Source organism: Prionailurus viverrinus, chromosome B3, assembly GCF_022837055.1.
Source record: "Prionailurus viverrinus isolate Anna chromosome B3, UM_Priviv_1.0, whole genome shotgun sequence".
Lineage (NCBI taxonomy): Eukaryota > Metazoa > Chordata > Mammalia > Carnivora > Felidae > Prionailurus > Prionailurus viverrinus.
The window spans coordinates 144,716,060-144,724,359 of record NC_062566.1 but is presented as its reverse complement, the minus strand read 5'-3'; the positions used below and the strand labels follow the sequence as shown (position 1 = coordinate 144,724,359).

At 43.3% G+C, this 8,300-nt stretch overlaps 1 pseudogene; it reads right to left on the bottom strand.

Annotated features, from left to right (window-relative positions):
* Positions 1–1,546: 1,546 nt before the first annotated feature.
* Positions 1,547–3,762, bottom strand: LOC125168175 (disintegrin and metalloproteinase domain-containing protein 20-like; annotated as a pseudogene).
* Positions 3,763–8,300: the final 4,538 nt, after the last annotated feature.

Here is an 8,300-nt window from a genome sequence, read left to right as displayed (position 1 = left end):
GTTGTCTCTGTTGCTAGCTAACCAAGCACAACACCACAGTGCTGGCTGCACCACAGTGCACCCAGCAGCTGGCGTCTTCTTTAACACTAATCTAAGAACAAAGAGTTCCTTGGTGTCCAGCAATATCTCATTTGGAGATGAATAGGAAATGCATACCCCTGGACCCCAGACTGTTGCCTGCTTATTTGTCTCTGTAGGGAGTGTCACCTTTTATGGCATTGATAATTTAGGGTGGGGGTTTCTGGCAACACCTGGCGTCATTCCAAAGCAAAGCCACAGACCATCAGAAGCACCAGCTCCTTCCCACAGCATCTGAGAGTTGAGGGTGAAGAATGAGTGAGCCATTCTTATCTCTAAGGCATTGTAGGGTAGCACCAGCTAGGCTCCCAATCCCATCCTTGGGGACTGAATTAAGAACATGTAGATTCTGACCTGCTGAAGGAAGAGGCAAGTGCCAATAACAGGGCTTTGATAGGTGGCTCCCTAGGCATTTAACTCCCACCCTGGGTACATGAGATGCACGTGGCCCATCTGACTAAAGTTGGGATTTCAGTACACCCCCAACAAACGAAGTGGAGGCACAGTATTTATGACTTACAGAGCTCAGAAGCAAGGGGGCACAAGGACCCATGGAAGGCAGGCCTCCACCACACATTCCCAGTGATCAGGACATAGAAAACAGGGTAACAAGTACCTGATTGCTTGGGAGTGGATAGGGCTGAATTCCCTTTTAACAGGCTCACCTCTGTGTGGTTATTCTAGAAGGCACTTGGAAAAGCAAAGTGGGAATCCTAGGCAGATCCCTATCTAAGGTTAAACTCACTGAAAAGTATGCAAAGGAAAGGGAGCAGGGATTCACATTCACTGGGTTTCCTCTGGATGCCAGAGTAATCCATAGGCACTTGTGCCTACCTTTCGGATTCATTTCATTGGGTGCTCCTTTCAGCTTCATGGTCTCAGTCTCCCACATTTGGAAATTTGCTCTCCAGGGTAACACAGCTTGCACTGGGTGGGATCAAAACTATGTTACCTTCCCTCACGGCTCACAGACACCCCAGTGTGGGACAGGCAGTATAGGTGGGTGGTAGCCCTCCATCACCTTGAACCCACATAGGGACCGGGGAAGGAGAGATTACCTGGAGAATGAGAGAAAGCTCAGTGTGCAAGAGCACAGTTCTGGAGAAAACTCATGAATTTGTCCATAAAGGAGCTTGTGGAAACTTGTCTTATTTCTGGGACCAGACACCTAAGCTCAAGACACAGCTGCTGACTCAGGTACTCTGCACATAGTCTTGGGCTCAGTTTGGGCACTTACAGGCTTACAAATATATATATAGGACACAGCCATGCATTTTTCAAGTTTCATTTCAGAGTGCTGGTCAATGACCCATCAGAGACCTGGTGTCAGAGCCGTGATATGCTGGGGACCCCTGTGTCTCATGCAGATGCCCAGAAATGTGGATGTCAGCTGTGTGGCCTCATTACTGTATTTTCACAGATAAGCCAGGTGGATTGCCTATAGCTGTCCAGCGGTCTGGAGGCTGAATTATGGATTGCCTTCACCAACACTCACTTCCTTAATTTTCTCAGTGTTGATAATTCTGACATTTGTGGTGATGCCACAAGGAATGCAGCTATTATGGCATAGATGTGACCAAAAACCACTCTGAGATATGCCACGGATCCATGAATTTGCCTGTCTGACTGCATTCTTCTTGGGGGGGTCCACTGTCTGTGCTCCCACCAGTGCCTCGTCCAGTGCACCATGGAGGATGCTAGTCTACGTGGCAATGGAAGTTCCTGTTATTGTTGCACATCCCTCTGTGACTGCATTTCTCCAGGATAAAGTCATAATTCAGCTTAGCCACACTGCCAGTGCAGTAGGTATCCTGAAAGAACTTTCCAGGAGCACAGGAAGTACCAGTTCTCACATGACCAATCTTGATTGTTCCTGTGCTATGATGTGAATCCAGCCCCAAACACCACAACCCTGACATCTCAGACGGATGGAATCCAACATGCTCTTGCAGCTGAGGGAGATGTGTGACATTACTACACCGCAGCCTTCCACATGGCACGTCTGTGTGGGAAAAGGGTTCAGTGTTGAATTCCCCAGGGTCTTCTGCAGTGTCCATATTGGCTGCTTTTTGATTTATGATATAGCAGATATCTTCACCTTTCACAGCATTTTTGCCAACGATTTCTTGGCAGTGCATAGTGTGGCCAGTGCAATTTTAACGATAGCAGCAGCCCTCTTCAATACATAGGGTTCCATCTTGCTTATAGAAATCAACAGGGCACGCCAAGGACACCCCACGTCAGGACTTTGGAAGATCACATATATTTTGGATTGGTCTGCAGAGTGTCCCAGCATCGGAATAGGTGCAGTATGTACAGCATCTGCCTGTATTATATTTGCTTCTGGGGGTTAAGATGTAATCACTTGTACAGCAGAGATTGCTGTAGCACCACTTGAAGGAGCCACAGTCCTATTGCTTGCCTGGATCTGCTATGTAGTTTCCACAATGATAGTGGGTCAGGCTTTTATTTAAATGTACCACTTCGGTGTTGAACATGCACTTGCCTAAACCCCCATTCATATGTGCTGCATATGAAGGAAGGAACAGTTACTGAAAGCTTCAGTTATACCAGGGAATCAGGTCCTAATTCAGTTGGGCCTTTTTTGGCAAGCACATTCATCAGTGTCAAGCCACAAACCAGTATTTCTTGCAATCTGATGTGTTGCTATGACAGACAAGAATAAATAATGCCTGCCTAAATAACCCATCATGATGTAGCTTTGTGGATACCATATGGAATATACAACTGGGCTGAAATTAACTTCATGGGATCCATCTCAAATCGCAGTTAAGTTGAATGTGGTTTAAGAATTCGAAAATACTTTGACTCATAATATCGAAAAAAAGGACTCTGATGCAATACATAATTGCCCAAGTTAGCTGGATCTCTCTTACTATAAATTATCATGAAACCAATATAGTAACTTATATAAATTCCATGAAACACTAAGTCAATTAAGCTAACTAGATTTATTAGGAATTGGGCACATTTTGCACGTTGTTGACCATACTATATATTGTTTTGGAACTGAGAACAAGTCCTTCCAAGTTCTGTAATGGGATGAATACAACTTACTAGAGATCCTGGGGGCCTGCACTGAAAATTGCTTGAGAGAACAGGGGGTCCCTATCCTCCTTATATACCAGGTTATAAGTAGGTCCCATTGCATTGGTGTCTGCCACTATCTGAGAAACAACCATTGTTCAACCATTGGGAATTGCTGAGGGTCTGATTTCATAGGCAAGGTCATCCAAATTCATGATACCTTCAAGGCCCCCATAGCATATGTCCATGGTGACCATGTAAAGAGGAATCTCCTCCAGGTAGCTGAGGTAGTAACAGTCTGTAGGGATGAAGGGGTAGTCCATCTGCAAGGCTCCCTGATCATCCTGAGTCATCATCAGCAGGTTTCTGGGCCAAAACAGTTTCTTGCTCCTCAGGTAGATAACGTGCCTTTGCCTCCAAAACGCAGGCTATAGGACAGGCAACCAGGCATCTGAATGCCCTTGCCATGGAGCAGCTGCTTTTGGGAATCACCACCTCAGAAGAGATGTAGCGCCATGAGGGACGACCTTGAGAAACCTGGACAGAAGCCAGCACTGCCCGGAGTGCAAATAGCAAGAGGGACACCTTCAGGGTGACCTGGCCCTTTGCCAGCCTCATGCCCCTGCTCAGGGACATCTGCCAGTAAGAATGGTTAAATGGAGTATCCTCAGAAAAGCCAGGTCTAGACCATCTGACAAAACATAGGGCTGTGCCAGGAAGCCAGCACCCTACTCCTGGGGGCCACCTGTGGGGTTAGGTAACAGTCACAGTGTGTGACCTTGGGTGACACTGCATATCAGTTCAGCTGGGGTAGATATGGGAGAGGCAGGTGGGCCAGTTCAAGAGTGCTCACATGGACATGCATAGGGACTTGGACCCAGAGACATGGCTCTATTTAACACATTTCATCTTTCTTCCAGCTACTTGGATATGGGATATGCAATTGTAACACCCTGAACTTCTCCACCAATTCCATGTCCTGTGGTACCTCTGGGTCACTTTCTAAGGATTACTACTTTTCCTCATTATGGAGACCACTGCTTCCTTCTTCCTTGGGATGTGGAGGTAGACATTGTCAATTTTACCTTTATAGGTGTTTCAAAAATTGATTTGTAATTTTACATGTTTTATTCTGGATGGCTAGTTAGTTTGCAAGCCATTCGATCCTTTTGGTTTTTGCTCTGAAGCTTTGTCTCAGCTTACTGAGGAACACATTTCCCAGTATTCCATGTGATGATTGGTGAACTACAAGGTTGTATAATGTTTTTTTCTTATGCCAGCTGGTGATAACAGAAACTACTGCTGACCATGTGTGAACCCCAAGGGTTTTTCTTTCTAATCCCTTATTGTGGTTCTTTACTACCTCTGGCAGTCTCGTCTCATGCATGTGTGGTTCCCTCCTCAGCTGGAGATGCAGGGGAGTTGAGGTAACTTTGGCAGCTTGCACCATGGAGTCTGCTGATTATCAAAAGATGGTAACAACCATGGCACTCCCTTGTTTGATTAAGTACCCTCTACTCCTTTAAAGACCCCTGGATCAGGCAGAAACCTCAGAGTTGGCTTTTGGAGAAGAGTGCATTTTTCTAGATGGCTGGCCTCCTGAACAGAGCTCAAATTCCTTTCCCACCAAAACTAAAACTTTGAACATTGACTTTTCCATCAATAGGCAGCTGAATTTGGGTTTTGATACCAATAAAACAGAGTGAAATGCTAGTTGCCAGGGGCTTGCAGGGATGGACAATGAGGAGTAGATCTCAAGAGGTATGATTTTCTGTTGTGCAAGGTGATTAAGTTCTTGAGGGCTTCTCCACAACATTACACCTGTAATTAACAATACTGTAGTGCACGATTAAATTTTTGTGAAGAGGGTGGGTCTCATGTTCAGTGAGATCTTACCACAATACACAAGTGGAAGACACGATTTTTTCTTCTCACATGACAGTATGCTGAACTGCATTGACATACTCTCTACTGATAATGTGAAAATAATTTATAAAAAGCATTTACAGGGGCACCTGGCTGACTTAGTCTGTTAAGCGTCTGACTTCAGCTCAGGTCATGATCTCATGGTTGGTCGGTTTGAGGCCCATGTTGGGCTCTGTGCTGACAGCTTACAGCCTGGGGCCTGCTTCTGATTCTGAGTCTCCCTCTCCCCCTTCCCCTCCCCTGCTCATGCTGTCAGTCTCTCTGTCTCTCTCTCTCTCCCTCTTTCTCCCTCTCTCTCAAAAATAATAAAAATGTTAAAAAATTAAAAAGTCTTAACATGTTTTGAATACTAAACCTAAGGATATGTCACCTACAAATATCTTCTCCCCTTCTGTGGGTTGCTTTTTAGTTTTGTGCATTTTTTCCTTCACTGTGCAGAAGCTTGTTATTTTGAGGTAGCCCCAAAAGTTCGTTTTATGCATATATGTATTATGTATTTAATTTTGTTGTATTATTTTCTAATGTAAGTTCAAGCTTGTTAACATACACTATAGTATTGGTTTCAGGGGCAGAATTTAGTGATTCATCAGGTACACATAACACCCAGTTCTCATCTCAACAAGTGCCTTCTTTAATGCCCATCTCCCATTTAGCCCACTCCCCCACCCACAGTTTGTTCTATGTATTTAAGAGTCTCTTCTGGTGTCCTCCCTCTGTTTTTATCTTATTTCCCTTCCCCTATGTTCATCTATTGTGTTTCTCAGATTCCACATATGAGTGAAATCATATGATATTTAACTTTTTCTGACTGACCTATTTTACCTATCTTAATACACTCTAGTTCCATCCACACTGTTGCAAGTGGCAATATTTCATTCTTTTTGATGGCTGAGTAATATTCCATTGTATATATCTTTATCCATTTATCTGTTAATGGATATTTGGGCTCTTCCATCTACTGTTGATAGCACTGCTATAAACATTGCGGTGCATGTGCCCCTTTGAATCAGCATTTTGATATCCTTTGGATAAATACCTAGTAATGCAATTGCTCCATCATAGAATAGTTCTAATTTTAATTTTTTTGAAGAATCTCCACACTGTTTTCCTGAGTGCCTGCAACAGTTTGCATTCCCACCAACAGTGCAAAATGTTTCCCCTTTCTCCACATCCTCACCAACATCTTTTCTTTCTTGTGTTGTTAATTTTAGCCATTTTGACAGGTGTGAGGTGATATTTCAGTGTGGTTTTGATTTGTATCTACCTGATGATGAGCAATATTGAGCTTCTTTTTATGTGTCTGTAGGATATCTGGATATCTTCTTTGGAAAACTGTTCATGTCTTCTGTCCATTTATTTGGTGGATTGTTTCTGTAGGTGTTGACTTTGAAAAGTTCTTTATAGAATTTGGATACTAACCCTTTATGAGATATGTCATTTTCAGATATCTTCTCCCCTTTCATTGGTTCCATTTTAGTTTGGCTGATTGTTTCCTTTATTGTGCAGATGCTTTTCATCTTGACAAGAACCCAATAGTTCATGTTTTCTTTTGTTTTTCCCTTGCCTTTGGAGACACAAGTAGGAAGAAGCTGCTGTGGCCAAGGTCAAAGAGTTTGCTGCTGGTTTTCTTCTGTAGGATTTGATGGTTTCCTGTATCACTTTAGGCCTTTCATCCATTTTGAATTTACATTTGTGTATGGTATAAGAAAGTGATCCTTTATTAAGGAAGGAAAAAATGTTTCTGCATGTCATGTCCAGTTTTCCCAACACCGTTTGTTGAAGGGACTGTCTTTTTTTTTCCATTGGATATTCTTTCTTGTTTTGTCAAAATGAGTTGATCATATGGTTGTGGGTCCATTTCAGGGTTTTCTAAATCTGTTCCATTGATCTACGTGTCTGTTTTTGTGTCAGTGATAACTATAGCTTTGTAATACTGCTTGAAATCCAGGTTTGTAATACCTCTAGTTTTGAGGGTTTGTTGTTTTGTTTGTTTGTTTTTGTATTTGGGGTCTTTTGTGGTTCCACGATAATAATAGAGTTATTTGTTCTAGCTCTGTAAAGAATGCTAGTATTATTTTGATAGGGATTTCATTGAATGCGTAGGTTGATTTGTAGTGGTAAAGACATTTTAACAATTTTTGTTCTTCCAATATATAAGCCTGGAATATTTTCCCATTTCTTTGTCTTCTTCAATTTCTTTCATCAGTGTTCTATAGTTTTCACAGTTAAGATCTTTTACCACTTTAGTTAGGTTTATTCCTAGGTATCTTATGGTTTTTGGTGTAATTGTAAATGGGATCATTTCCTTGATTTCTCTTTCTCATGTATACAAATGCAACGAATTTCTATGTGTTGAATTTGTGTTCTGTGGCTTTACTGAATTAATGTATCATTTCAAGCAGCTTTTTGTTGGTGGAGTCTTTCATATTTTTTTCTATATATAGACCATAAAATTTGAGTCCAAATCCATCTACTCTAATTAAAAATGGGCTAGAAAACTCATTGGAGGCTTCACACAACAATCTGCACAACCTGAACCACAGAATTCACCAGGTACGTGGAGCTGAGAGGAGAATTTGGGGAGTCAGAAGCCACAGAGGCAGGGAACCGGTTTTGTGGGTAGAGAGAGGATGGAGACTGCGGAGGGGGTTAGAATATGGGAAAAGCACCCCTGCCCAAAAGCAGCTGGAGAGAAAGTGGAAAATTGGAAACAGCTGCAGGGACTAAACTAAAAAGGGAGAAAGGAGAAAGGATAGGGTTTAAATTCCATTAAGACTGTAAACAAGGGGAGTGCAAAGGCTACAACTCTGCAGCTTGATACCTGACGGTGCTCTGGTGGGAAGGGCAAATCCCCAGGAACAGAATGGGGTCCAGGAGGTTCTCGGGACACATGGGGAGGCCACTGCTTTAAGGGCATTAGGTAGAGACTGTTGAAGCCACCTGGTCCCAGCAGACGCCAGAAGGCAGCCACATTCGCTGGTGCTGGGGCAAAGTCATTAAGGGTGAATCCTGGTGCCAGATATATGTAGTGATTTTCCATAATCCCTGAAACACTGCTGCTACACTGTCTCGCAAACATTTTATGGGGCGGCTGACACCTGGCTGCAGTCTCGGGGCACTGGCAACAACAGGGTCCAATGGGCATTCCTGGGTGCAGCTGACATTTGGCCATTGCTTGTTGGGTCATTGCTCGGTGAGACCCTTCCACAGAGGAGTGGAAAGGGTCATAGCCGCAGTCCTTTAGAAGT